Genomic DNA, 14,275 nt, shown 5'->3' on the forward strand with positions numbered 1-14,275 from the left:
CTGGAAAAAAAAAAGAAAACAGAGACATCATCAAGTGCCAGAAATGGAAGAAGGAACCCAGAGTGGGTGGGAGATACAGTCAGGTAGGGACTAGAACATATACCAGATCCAGCACTGGGCTCTATCACTAACCTGGGGACAGAATTCAAGGCCACAGGCCCTGAACTCACTGAGATCCAGGAGGGTGCTATCCTGTCCTTTAACAGAGACCTGAAAGTGTTCACACACTTCACACACCATGGTCCATACAAGCCACCTGCCCCAGGCTAAGAGTATGAGCACAGTCCCTTATGAGAGAACAGACTCTCAAGTCTGCACTTGGGGCAGGAACAGAGCCCAAGATCACATCAGCCTCACTAAATGAAACCGAATTAAAAGTGGTTCAGAACTGGTGAACTCTGCTGGAAACAGTGTAAGTGCTTTCAGCACTCAGGAAACATGCACAACTTCCATGGAAGACCAGTCCCTAGAAGACAGCTCTCCAAATCAATCAAAATCAAACAAAACTCTAAAACCAATAAAATAGTGCACAGAGCCATCAAACAGAAATGTGCATACCCAAGATCTGGGAGAGACTTCAAAGGAAAAACATTCAGCTGGGCATGGTGATGCAAGTCTGTATCTCAAGCCTGTAATCCCAGCACTCAGGAGGCTGAAGCAGGAAGATCAAGAAAATGATGTATTTGATATATTGTAAGAACTTTTTTAAATGCCACAATGTACCCCCACCCAGCACAACAATTTAAAAAAAAAAGAAAAAGAAAAGAAATCCAGACCATGGCTGGGGGTATGGCTCAAGTGATAGGGCATCTGCCTAGCAAGCTCAAGGTGCTAAGTTCAAACCTCATTGCTGCACAAAAAGAAGGTGGGGGGAAGAAAAATTTAAATGTAAAGGAAAATAATAGCTAAAACATGAATAGGAAGCAAAAAAACAAAAAAGTATAAAAAATATTTATTTAAAAATATTTTGGGTTGGCAGAGCAGCTCAACTGGTAAAGCACCTGCCTAGCAAGCATGAGGCCCCAAGGTCAAACCCCAGTTCCGCACTCGAGAAGCTAAGGCAGGAGGATCATGAGTTCAAGACCAGCCTGGGCTACTTAAGGAGTCTGAGGTCAGTCCAAGCTACATAGTGCCACCCTGTTCAAAAAGGCGGGGGGGGGGGGGAGAGAGGGAGAGAGAGAGAGAATAAATTGCTCTCTGATACTCAGCCAATCTCTGAAATGACAAAAGTGTTTGCTCCCTCTTGAGAACCCGCCAAATACAACAGGGTTGGGGTGTGGTTCAAGTCATAGAGCACTTTCCTAGCATGTGCAAGGCCCTGAATTCAATTCCTCAAGCTCCAAAATACATGCATGCATACATACATCCAAAACTTAGTTTCTTATGGTTTTTGTTTCAGCCAATTCATTTCTATGTGAAGAGCTTGTGAGACTTTCCCCCCAGCCCAAGATTCACTCAGCAAGCACGCATTCAGCACTTTCAATAAAGCCAGACATTGTGTTAAACTCGGATAAAAAGAGTTAAAAGGCACAATCCGACTTCAAAAAATTCAGGATTGACCAGGCATGGTGGTGCATGCCTGTAATCCCAGCATTCAGGAAGCTGAGACAGGAAGACTGTGAGTTCAAAGCCAGTCTGGGCTATGGAGTGAGTTCAAGGCCAGCTTGAGCTAGGCACCAAGATTTTGTCTCAAAATAAATAAATAAGAGGAAAGGGCTGGAGTCCAACAACCCTTTTGAGGGCACACACAAAATGGCCTAGGGACTCCCACGAGGCCCTACCTCCTGAAGATTCCACCACCTCCTAATTGCACACTCTGGAGACCAAGTCTTTAGCACATGCAGCAACCAAACTATAATGACTGTTTTATAGAAATACTCAAAATAATATATAAAGTCAATGCAAACACATTTAAAGCATGTATCTAGGATATAAAAAGAACCTGGGCTGGCAGAATGGCTCAAGTGGTAAAACACTTGTCTAGCAGCGTGAGACCCTGAGTTCAAATCCCAGTGCCACCAAAAACACAAGCAAAAAGAACTTTTACAGCTCAATGATACAAGGCAAAGAAACCAATTTAAAAGCAGATTAAGGCTATGAATAGATATTTGAAGGTCATAATAGAGGGGAAAAGGCCAGTAAGTATGTGATGTTCAACATCCTTGGCTACTACAAATCAAAACTACAACGAGGAACCACTTCACAACCAGTAGGATGGGTCTCAAGACAGGTAAGTGCTGGCAATAATGTGGAGAACTAAAATGCTCATGCTGTAGGTGGGACTGTCAAATGCTGTGGCTGCTTTGGGAACAGACTGGCAGCTCCTCAAATATAGTTACATATGCCCCAGCAATTCTACTCCCAGCTATGTATCCAAGGGAATTCAAAATATGCCCACACAAAAGTTCCTAGTGGCACTATTTATAATAGCCCCAAAGTGGAAACAACCCAAATGTCCATTAGCTGATGAATGGATACATAAAATCCATCTACAGGTCACCAGTTGGAACTGTGTCCATTAAAAAAGAAGACATGTTGAAGTTCTAGCAGCCAGCACCTGTGAGTGTGACCTGAGTTGGAAATAGGGCCTCCAAGTGTAATAAAGTTAAGGTCTTACTAGGGTAGGGTAGTCCCTTAAACTTAATGCGTAGGACTGGTGTCCTGTAGCAAGAGAAGAGTCAGGGATGTAGAAACAGGCAGACCTGGGGTTATGCAAACCAAGGAGAGCCAAAGATTGCCAATCACCACCAGACACTAGGACGAAGGAAGGAAGGGTTGTCCCCCCAGGGCCAAGGAGACAGCCTAGTCCTGCGGACACCTTATTATGGACTGCTGCTAGCCACAGAACCGTGACAGTAAATTTCCATTCCTTCAAGCCACCAGGTCTGTGTTGCTTTGTTACTGTAGCCCTACAAATACATCCCAGGATAGATTTTTTTTTCGGCAATAAAATGGAATGAAGTACTACATACACTACAGCAGGCACAAACCCCAAAAACATTATGCTAAGAAGCCAGTTGCAAAAGACCATATACTGTATTATTCCATTTATACAAATATCCAGTTCGACAAAAACAGAAAGATGAGGCAGTGTCTAGGACTGGGGTATTATGGAAGTTGGGTATGGGGAAGGACTGCTAATGGGTACAGATTGCCTTTAAGGTAATAAAAGTGCTGTAAAATTAGATTGCAATGATGGTGGCACAACTATAAGTATTCCAAAAATCACTGAATTGTACACATTAAATAATTAATTGTACAATAAAACCATTAAAAAACTTTTGACAAGTTCAGCAGCATCCCTGGCACCTACCTACTAAGTGCCAGGACCACACCACCTCAGTTAGACAACCAAAAACTGTCACAGACATTGTCAAATGTTCTCTTTCATTTGAGAAGCGCTGAGGTAAGGAATGCTAGCCACAAATACAAATACACACAAAAAAGATCGATAAATGTGAACATAAACTTGAAACTGTTTCAACAAGGAGGGCATATGATTAAAAGACAAGTCACGACTTTAAAAAATATTTAATGCATAAATATATAGTCAGGCATGGTGCCACATGCCTGTAACACCCTGCACTCAGGAGACTGAGGCAGGAAGATTCCAGGTTGGAAGCCAGCCTGGCCTACATGGTGAGACCCTATCTCAAAAATAAATAAATAAGGCCTCGGGGCACAGCTCCAGTGGTAGAGCATATGTCTAGCAAGCCTTGGGCACTGAGTTCAAACCCCAGTACTGCCAAAAATAAATTAACAAAACATATATAAATGACAAAAGATTACAACTAAGAACCTCTGAAACACCACTATGAATCAATAAGGTAATGCCAATCAAAAGAGGACAAATGGCCAAGAATTGTGACCCATCTGATTGACAAAACAAAAAAAGGACGATCCTGTCAGGCATTTAAAAGACCTGGAGGGATGGGCCCTATGATACCCTGTGGCATTAAATTCCAGCAATTCCACCTGCAGGTATATTCTTGAGAAAGGCTCACAGGGGCACAAAGGGGCATGTGGAAAGACGTTCCTGGCAGAGTGTGTCCAACAGTAGAAAGAAGAGGTTGGCCTCTATATATTGACAAAGAAAAAATGTCAAGACCCATTTTTAAGCATAAAATATCAAGTTGCAGAATATACAACATATGTCGTATTTGTAAAAATATGCATTCGTAAAATTTAACACTTTTTAATCTTTACAAACATGTATCTTATATGTACGAATGCTTGGCAATAAATGTAAGGAAAAAGAAACAGAAAAATACGACCCAAACTGCTAACAGGTCTTTGCAGGAAGGGAATGGTAAAGGAAAAAAGATAGAGGTGGGGGGGAATATATATATGTGTATATATACGTATATACACATATATGTATATTTGTGTGTACGTATTATATATAAAGAGATCTGTCTTTTTAAAAATGGCTAGATGTCCTTTTTTTTTACATTATATGCATGGACTACCACTAAAATTTAAAAAATGCATTTTTAAAACAAGCTCTACTTGGGCAAATCTAATCACTTCTTCCCCCTATTAAACCCCTTCTCTGGTGCACTTTATAATTCGGATAATTATCGGAACCATTCTATTGCTATTCCTTTTGTCATTGTAAAACAACCAAAAAAGACGGGGTACGGCCTTGTGTTTTAGAGGGCTTGAGTCCACCCCAATGCTGGACCTTCCCGTCAGGCGTGTGGGGGTCCAGGAGGCCGCGCCCGAGGGCGGGGAGAGGGGCCGGACCCACTCGCTCGGGGACAGCCAGGTCCCCACAGTCTGTCACTCATTCACACACTGGTATCCCCAGCATGACCCCCCCTTCTTCATCCACACTGGAACCCCAGTGAAGGCTTCGCCCACCCCCGAGCTTCACTTACCTTCGGCCTCCAACGTGGCCTGAACACCTGCGGCACCTCACTTGAAAAACCTGGAACCTCGGCGACCGCCTGCGTACACCAGCCGGATCCACTAGGGCCGAAACCACTTCCGGCCCAGAGGCCGGCCGGAAGTACGTAACCCCAGCTGGAGTGTACAAACTAGGGGCTCCATCTTGTACGGAAGCCCCCAGGGCAGGTGTTTCCTCCTTGGTTTCTCCACTGTTGAACAAAGAACCTGTTAAGACTGGAGAGACTTAACGTTTCCAGAAAAGAGATGCTTTTGTTTCCGAGATGATATTTTGGGTTTTCGTTTTTGACTTTGAGGGAGGAAACGTATAGAATCTTTACAAATGCAATGTAAGACATCGAATTTTCATTTTTTTTATTACCTCGGTAGTGTTTGTCTACTACGTTAATTAACTGTTAAATGGTGACAGTAAAACGAAGGTGAGACAGCGTGTTTAAATAATGTATCCTTTAATACCAGTACATATTATCCTATAGCCATTAATAATTTATGCCATCTTTTATAACAATAACCACAATATCTTCTGCTTATATATTAAATCATTCATTCATTCTTTGTTAACAACTGTTATAGGTGAGGCAGCTAATGTGTGCTATATGATGTTAATTTGTAATGGAACGTGTAAATCAGAAGGAGAAATGAGAAATGCATAAATAACCAAAATATAAGATACAATAGTAGCTGCCAAAGGTAAAAATTCTTTTCACCTTTGTGGATCTCAAGTACTTGTGATCTTGCACGGAACCTGGAATTCTGAGGGCACTCTCCTCCTGTCACATCTCAGCATATCCAGCAGTCACTGGATATGATAAATAAAAACTCCTGGTTTTTGTTTAAGTGAGCTGAAAACAAATCTGCACAAAAATTTGCACATGGGTATCTATGGCAGCTTTATTTCTAAGGGTAGCCACGAAAATGTATTTCACTAGGCAAATGAATAACCAAAATGTGGTACATCCATACTATGCAATACTATTTAGCACTAAAAGATACACTACAATTTAGCCACAAAAAGACATGGAGGAGTTGCTGTGGTAGTCTATGTAGTCCCAACACTGGAGGCTGAGACAGGAGGATCCCTTGAGTTCAGGAGTTCAAGACAAGCCACAACAACACAGAGCGACATTGTCTCAAAAAAAAAAAAAAAAAGGGCCAGACATGGTAGTACACACATATAATCTCAACATTTGGGAGACTGACAGGAAGATTTTATGTAGTCAAACCCTATCTCAATAACAAAAACTAAAACAACAAACTTCAAGGTCAAGAAGATAAAGGAAAAGATGAAGAGCACCCAACCAAGGGAGAGCTATTGATCCAGACTTGTTACAGCAGAGCGTCAGCCATGGCACTTGAGTTTGGTAGGGACTTGAAGACCCATAGGGGAATGCTATAGTGATGTGATGCTATAGTGAATCACAAAGGAAGGCTCCAGACAGCTCTGATGAGAGACGGTCATCCAGGAAGCTGGAGCTGCACTAACAGGAAACCAGGTTTCTGTGATTGGTTTGCTTTCCCCTGGGTGGTCTTTAGTTGGAAATGGGGGTAAAAATCCAAGGAAGCTGGCTCATAACCAAGTCCTGCCCATGCTGGCCAGTTGCTACAGAGCTTGTGTGTTAGAGTTCTAGTGTCACACATGGTCTGGGTAACTGAGTGTTTATATAACCAGCCTTGCAGAGGACAAGAGATCAAATCACTAGCATTTTGGAAGCTGGGAAGCTGGAGGATATTTAGAATTGAGTCACCAGTTTTGTCATCTATCAAAGCCTAATTGACTCCAGAAAACAACCAGAGACTCAAAAGTTGGCAGCACAGGGTACCTCAAGAAGCAGAGGTAAAAGTCAAGACTAAAATAAGGATAATTAGTTCTGTCAAGACAAAAATCAGGGCTGGCAGACTAGCTCAAGTAGTAAAGTACCTGCCTAGCAAACATGAGGTCCTGAGTTCAAATCCAGTACCGTCAAAAGGCATCTGTCAGGAAAGTACCCATGATTTCTATTGACAAAGTCACAGTATTGCTATTACTTCTGTGACCTGTGCCCTACATCCAAAATGGAAGGAAATGTTGGGTTTGGGTTAGTGGTGAGTGAAAATAAAGATGTAATAATTTAAAAAAAAAAAAGACAAAAATCACAACAAATGTAAATTTGGCTTTCATGTGTGATTTATGAACTGTGCAACCTCCAGCCCACAAAATAGAATGAGAGCTCCCACTGGGCAATGGCAGAACATGGAGGGAGAGTGTGAGGTGAGGAGGAAGCAGAGCAGTAGGAATAAAACACCTGAGTGGTTACCTTCCTTGTAAGGGCTGAGGGGACTTCCTCATTTGCTGTCTCAGTCAGACACAGAAGATGGAATCTTCTGTTTCCAGGAAAAGCTGGCCTGGTTCAAGAATCTTTCTGCTTCCTTTAAGTTTCAGTTTGGTTTTGTGATGTTTAGCACAAATGACTCCACTTGGTCTGGTCTCTTGGGGCCTAAAGCAGGAGCTCAGTCTGAAACGATGGCCTTCCATCATTTTGTTTAGCAGTTCCAAGTCTTAAGTCAGAGCTGACTCCTGCCCCTTGCAGAAGACTCTGTACTGCTTCCCCAGGGAGGGTAGAGTAGAGGGGACATAGTCTTGTTAACCACAGGGTCACACTGAAAATGAGAAATCCTGAAAATCTCTTCCTTTGGAGACTCCCCTATATTAATGGCTGATGTTAGAAGCCAAGTGGTAAAGCAGTTTTCTTTAACAAGATTTTGTTAATCTTGTTATATGAGCCTTATTTCAATTTGTATTTGTTGTTTTGGCAGTACTGGGGTTTAAACTCAGGGCCTCACACTTGCTAGGCAGATGCTCTATGACTTGAGCCACTCCACCACCCCTTTTTTGTGTGTGTTGGGTATTTTGGAGCTAGGGTCTCTCCAGCTATTGTTCGAACTGTGACCAATTTGAACCTGGCCCTTATTTCTAAATTTCATTACTATTTTGTAGTAAGTGAGAAAGGTATGTAGTAGGTTATAGGGGAAAGTGTGAAGGACTTTTTTTTTTTTTTTTTTTTTGAGGTACTAGGTTTTGAACTGGGGGCCTTGAGCTTTGCTTGGCAGGTGCTCTACCACTTGAGCCCCACCCCCACCCAAGTGGGAATGACTTTTAAATGATCAAAAGATTACCAGAAAATGCAAGCCCTTCCTGCTTATCAGATTCTATGGGGTTTGTGCCTTTCATTCTCTTTGAACTGTTTTAACAATTTTGAAGAAATAGAGGCTAGCTTGTAGAAAACCAATAGTAATACAAATAATTATTATCTTCAAACATGCAAATAAGTTCTGGTCAGTGAGTTCCTAGTGACTTCTATCCCCTACTGTGGAATAAAGCAGCTTCACATCTATTAAGAAAATTGATTTCAGAAATAAGAAAAAACAAAGAAGAAGAAAATTGATTTCAGCATTGCCAATGGGTATGTATATTTGTCCTATCTTTGGATAGTCCTTTGAACTGATTGTAGCATGTTTCTTGGTTCCCTCATTAATTAGTGAGTTAAATTATAATCTTTGACTCATACCCTTTTCATATCTGCATTTTTTTTTTAAATGTTTCCTTTAATAAGTCCAACTCAATATTCACTTTTGGTAGACATATTCTAGAGGGTAGAAAAATTACTGTTAGATACAAAAATAAAAGAATATTTGGTAAGTTATTCACTACACTCTTTTTTTTTTTTTTTGTCTTTTCTTTTTTGGTGCTGGGATCGAACCCAGGGCCTCGAGAATGCTAGGCAAGCGCTGTACCACCGAGCTACTTCCCACCCCTTCACTACACTCTTAACTGAAAAGTGAGTGAGCAGATGACTGTTTTTTTTGTTTGTTTAGTTAAGTTTTAGTCCCATTACTTTATTAGAAATTTGTGTAGACATTTTTATCAAAAGCTTTAATTTCTTCCTAAAAGGAAGCTGTCAATTACATCATGCAAAAAGATTACATCCTAGTCCAGATTTGGATTTTTTTTTTTTTTTCCTTTTACAGCAGGATGACTTCCAAATCTCCCATTGAAAGCTGGGTCTCAAAGTGCCTGCTACAGCAGCACTACTCAAAGTACGAGGGTAAGAAAAACCTTCCTACAGAAATGTTTTTTGAGGAAATAAACATGGTGCTTAGTGAAATAATTACTTTATATACTGGCACAAACTTTTAACTTGTTGAGCTTGATAAAAACAAATTGTACAATATGTGATCTACACTTATAATAAAGTATTAATCAGACTTAAAAAGGAATATGCTTTGGCGTGACACATGCCATGTATGAGTGAACTTTGCAGACATAATGCTAAGTGAAATAAGTCAGACACAGAAGGACAGACATTGTATCAGACACAGAGGACAGACATTGTATGGTTCCACCTATTTGAGATAGCTACAACAGTCAAATTTATCTACTGAAAGCAGAGTAATGGTTACCAGGGGCTGGGGGATGGCGGATGGGAGTTAGTGTTACATGTAGAGAGTTTTAGGTTGAGATGTTGAAAAACTTCTAGAGCTTGAACTCAGGGCCTTGAACTTGCTAGGGAAGCACTGCTGTTTTTAAATTTAATTATGGAAACATGTATAACATAAAATTTCAATTTTAGCCATTTGAAGTCTATAGTTCACTGAGTAGCATTAAGTACATCACCACCATCTGTAGAATTTTTTTTTGAAGCACAAACTAGCCTCAAACTTATGATGCTCCTGCCTCAGCCTCAGCCTCCCTAGTGCTGGGATTACAGGCATGAACCACCACTTCCAGCTCTCCTTCACCCTTTTGTAAGTAATCTGAACAATGATTGTCTGACTACCCTGCTTATGAAGAAATTGTTTCTGAATTTCAAACTCAGCCTTCTTCAGTCTGTGAGATTAGAACTGGATCTCTGCCTCCCACAGTTTTCCTTTGCCAGCCTGGCTTTCTGTCAGCTTCTGCCAATAGTGGGAGATCACAAGGCTGAGGCGGGAGAAAGGATTTGCTCCTTCCTGTTTGCTTCCTGTTTTTATTGGTGCCACCCAGGCAACAGCTCTTCCTTGCCAGCGGCAGCAGTTGGTTCCAGCTCTGGATGTCTCTGCACACTCAGAGCAAGCCTCGTCACCTTCCCTCCGAGGTACTAGCACGTGTTGGCCACCAGAGGTCTGAGACACAACGCTGCAGGGACCCTCCTCTGGCTACTCAGGTAGCAGTGTAAACCAGGTATCAGATTATCCTCACAGACCAGGCTAAGAGAGCTCAAGTAGTGCTTGGTCTCAATAATCTGAACTTTAACCCTTTATTTCCCCCACCACCTTCTTGTACTTCCTACCTTTGTTCTGCGTTCCATCTCCATTTCCTGTGACATCTCCAACAACTCTTCTTATTTTCTTATATATCGATGTATTTCTTATTTAGTATGGCATTTCCTCTAAAAATTAAAAGTAGAATTACCCCAGAATCCAGCATTTCCACTTCTGGGCATATACCCAGTAGAATTAAAAGTGGTATCTTAAAGAGGTATCTATTTGCATGCCTATATTCATAGCAGCATTATTCACAAGGGCTAAAATGTGGAAGTAACCCAAGTGTCTATCAACAGATGAACAGATAAAGCAAAGTGTAGTAATACATACAGTGGAATATTATTCAGCCTTAAAAAGGAAGGAAATTCTGGCATGCTATGACATAGATGAAACATGAGCTCATTATACTAAATGAAATAAGCCACTTACAAAAACACAAATATTGTATGGTTTTACTTACATGAAGCAGTTAGACTAGTCTAACTGACAGAGACAAACTGGACATGGTGCGCTCACACCTGTAATCCCAGCATTCAGGAGGTTGAGTTGGGAGGATCATGAGATCAAAGCCAGTTTGGACTACATAGCAAACCCTGTCTCAAAAATCCAAGGGCTGGGGATGTTGGTCAGTGGTACAACGTTTGCCTAGAATACCCAAGGACCCAGGTTTGTTCCCCAGTACTGAAAAAAAAAAAATCACACAGACAGAAAGTAGAATAGTGGTTGTAACCTATGGAAGAGGGGTATGAGGAATTATTGTTTAATTGGTACAGAATTTTAGTTTTATAAGCTGAAAAGAGTTATAAAGATAGACATGGTTGCACAATGTTATAAGTGGATTTAATACCACTGAACTGTACATGTAAAAATGGCTGAGATAGTAAGTTTTATATGTGTACTTTACCACAATAAAAAAGTAATGATTTTACTTAAAAAAGATAACTCCTGTGGGTTTTGTGTTTCTTCCCTGAATTCTGACTAACACAGAAAGTGATCCCAGGAATGGAGCTGTATGTGGAATATCGGGCCTTGCACGTGTTAGTGGAGCACTGTAACCCCGAGTTACATCCCCAACCCAAGATATGGCACTTCAAGCTGAATAAGATCGCATCCTTAACTCAATGCCACTTAAGCAGCTTGTCAGTGGGAAATGGGCTAGACAGCGTCACACATAATTCATTCATCACCTTCAGTCAGTTGTGTTGAAGTGCCTTATAAAGCAAGTGCATTGGGCCACCACACTGGACTGTTCAAGAGGTGTGTGTCTTCAGCCATAGGTTGGAGATGGCTTCATTCAAACGCACTGAAGAAGAGATTAAAAGTTCAAGTCATTAAACATTCAGTTCAAGTCAGAGAGAACACAAACTTCCATGGCAGTCCTGAAAGACTCTCTTATTTCCTATCCCTGCAGACCAATCTTTTTGAAAATCAAACATTTAATTGTGCAGGTCTCAGAATTGCAACATGGGTTGATTTCACAGCCTTGCCAAATCTCTAGTGAAAGACAGGCATTGATTGGAAAGGGAATAACACTGAAACTTGGAATGAGGCTGTTGGATTGACTCAAAGAAAGTTCAGATGCTCCCATGCCAAAGTCCCCCTGTAAACTCCACCGACAATGGAAGCAGCTCTGCTCTCCTTGCTTACAGGCACTATAATAGCATCATTTGAAAGATGCCATTTTTGCAAAGTCTCACTCCGGATTTGCTGGCATGTTGGAATGAATAGCTCTTTGTTGGAGGGATGTCCTGTGTATTGTAGGATTATGTAGCAACATTCCCTATTTGTGCACACTAGGTCCAGCAGCACCTTCCCATCCAAGATGTGACAACCAAAAATGTTTCCAGGCACTGCCAAAAGTCCCCTGGCGGGGAGAGAAAGTCATCCTCACTTGGAAGTGACTGCTCTAGATCTATAAATAGGGTTAGATTGCAGTTATGTTCCACAGTTCAACTGGAAAGAAATCATTTATTGCAATATTTTTTAGTTACCATAACTTTTTGTTTTTTTTTGTGGTACTGGAGTTTGAACTCAGGGCTTCATTCTTATTTGGCAGGTTCTCTACCACCTGAGCCATGACACCAGCACAATTTTTTTTGTTTTTGAGTGAAGGTCTTACTATGTAGCCTATGCTGACCTCAAAACTTGTGATTCTTCCCCACCTTCTGAGTGCTGGGATCACAGGTGTGCACCACTACACCTGACTTTGCTAGTTTGTATTTGCAGAATGTAGAGAAAGAATGATCCTTCCTTTTCAAGAATGAAATTGAAGCCAGAATGTAATACGGAACTCAGTTGTATTTTCAAGTAGGGACTCATACTTTTTGCCTGGGGCTGGTCTCAGACCATGACCCTCCCATTTCTGCCTCCTGAGAAGCTGGGATTACAGTATGAACCACCACTCTTGGATTCTTTTTTGAGATGAGGTCTCACTAACTTTTTTGCCTAGTCTGGTCTTGAACTGTGATCCTCCCATCTCTGCCTCTAGTGTAACTGAGATTCAAATTTGGATTTAATGTGTTAGCTTGTGCAGCTGGAAATGGTTCTAATAGTTACATGGTTGGTTGACTGAAACTTTATTTCAGTACTGGATTACTTTTTTTTGTATTACTGGGATTTGAACTCAAGGCTTCAAGCTTGCAAAAGCAGGCACTCTATCATTTGAGCCATGCCTCCAGTCCATTACTGGGTTACTTTTTTTTTTTTTCATTTTTCTTTTATTATTCATATGTGCATACAAGGCTTGGTTCATTTCTCCCCCCTGCCCCCCCCTTACCACCCACTCCACCCCCTCCCTCTCCCCCCCCCAATACCCAGCAGAAACTATTTTGCCCTTATTTCTAATTTTGTTGTAAGAGTATAAGCAATAATAGGAAGGAACAAGGGTTTTTGCTGGTTGAGATAAGGATAGCTATACAGGGCATTGACTCACATTGATTTCCTGTGCGTGGGTGTTACCTTCTAGGTTAATTCTTTTTGATCTAACCTTTTCTCTAGTACCTGTTCCCCTTTTCCTATTGGCCTCAGTTGCTTTAAGGTATCTGCTTTAGTTTCTCTGCGTTAAGGGCAACAAATGCTAGCTAGTTTTTTAGGTGTCTTACCTATCCTCACCCCTCCCTTGTGTGCTCTCGCTTTTATCATGTGCTCATAGTCCAATCCCCTTGTTGTGTTTGCCCTTGATCTAATGTCCACATATGAGGGAGAACATACGATTTTTGGTTTTTTGAGCCAGGCTAACCTCACTCAGAATGATGTTCTCCAATTCCATCCATTTACCAGCGAATGATAACATTTCGTTCTTCTTCATGGCTGCATAAAATTCCATTGTGTATAGATATACTGGGTTACTTTTAATGCAATTGACATACAAGAACTTTCAAGCATAATTTTAAACAGATCCAAAGGCTTCAGGAGATAGAAATATTGGAGTGGACCTATCATTTAACTGAAATTCACTGTATACTATATTATCTCAGAGATCCCAAGACACACCCCTTTATGAATGCATGGAGAAATACATTAGTGGGTGGGCACCAGTTTGCTTGTGAACTGGTGGTGGCTGTTTTCTGTCGATGAACATGATGAAGGGAGATGTTACAGGCGAGGTGGGTTCCCTGATTTCAATGGAGATGCTGAGGTCCTGGAGTAGCAGAGGCCAAAGGCAATATGACTGAAGAGACAGAGTGGGAACTCCTTTGCAGAGTGTGGGAAAGAAGGGGAAAGAATGACTTTACTGTGTGGAAACCTGACAAATACTACCTCAGGCAGTCAGGGACCAAGATACCTTCCACTAGATTTGATAAGAATGGCAATTTACCTCTGGCTTTCCTTCCGAAAGTCCTGAACTCCAGTCTAATCATGAGATAAATATCAATCAAATCCCAACTGAATGATCTACCAAACGCTAGACCCACACTCTTTGAAAGGGTCACAGTCACCAAAAACAAAGTCTGAACAGCTTTCAAGGCACCAAGGAGACATGATAACTACATGAGACATATTATTGGTTTTTTGTTTGCTTGTTTGTTTTTCAGATAGAGTCTTACTTTGTAGCCCAGGCCAACCTGGAACTTTTGATCCTCCCTCC

The 14,275-nt window shown here is 41.3% G+C and overlaps 1 protein-coding gene across 4 annotated transcripts in view; it reads right to left on the reverse strand.

Moving 5' to 3' along the window:
- Exd2 (exonuclease 3'-5' domain containing 2) overlaps window positions 1–5,019 on the reverse strand; it is a 43,122-nt gene extending 38,103 nt beyond the window's left edge. Inside the window, exons 1-2 of one of the 4 annotated variants that reach the window (XM_074067702.1) lie at window positions 4,881–4,978; window positions 559–652 (exon numbers count right to left, since the gene is read on the reverse strand). The gene's annotated coding sequence lies outside the window, so the exon portion shown is untranslated. Of the gene's footprint in view, window positions 1–558; window positions 653–4,880 lie in introns of all 4 variants that reach the window. The other 3 variants (XM_074067701.1, XM_074067704.1, XM_074067703.1) reach the window with 3 other exon arrangements.
- Window positions 5,020–14,275: the final 9,256 nt, after the last annotated feature.

Source organism: Castor canadensis, chromosome 3 (genome assembly GCF_047511655.1).
Source record: "Castor canadensis chromosome 3, mCasCan1.hap1v2, whole genome shotgun sequence".
Classification (NCBI taxonomy): Eukaryota; Metazoa; Chordata; class Mammalia; order Rodentia; family Castoridae; genus Castor; species Castor canadensis.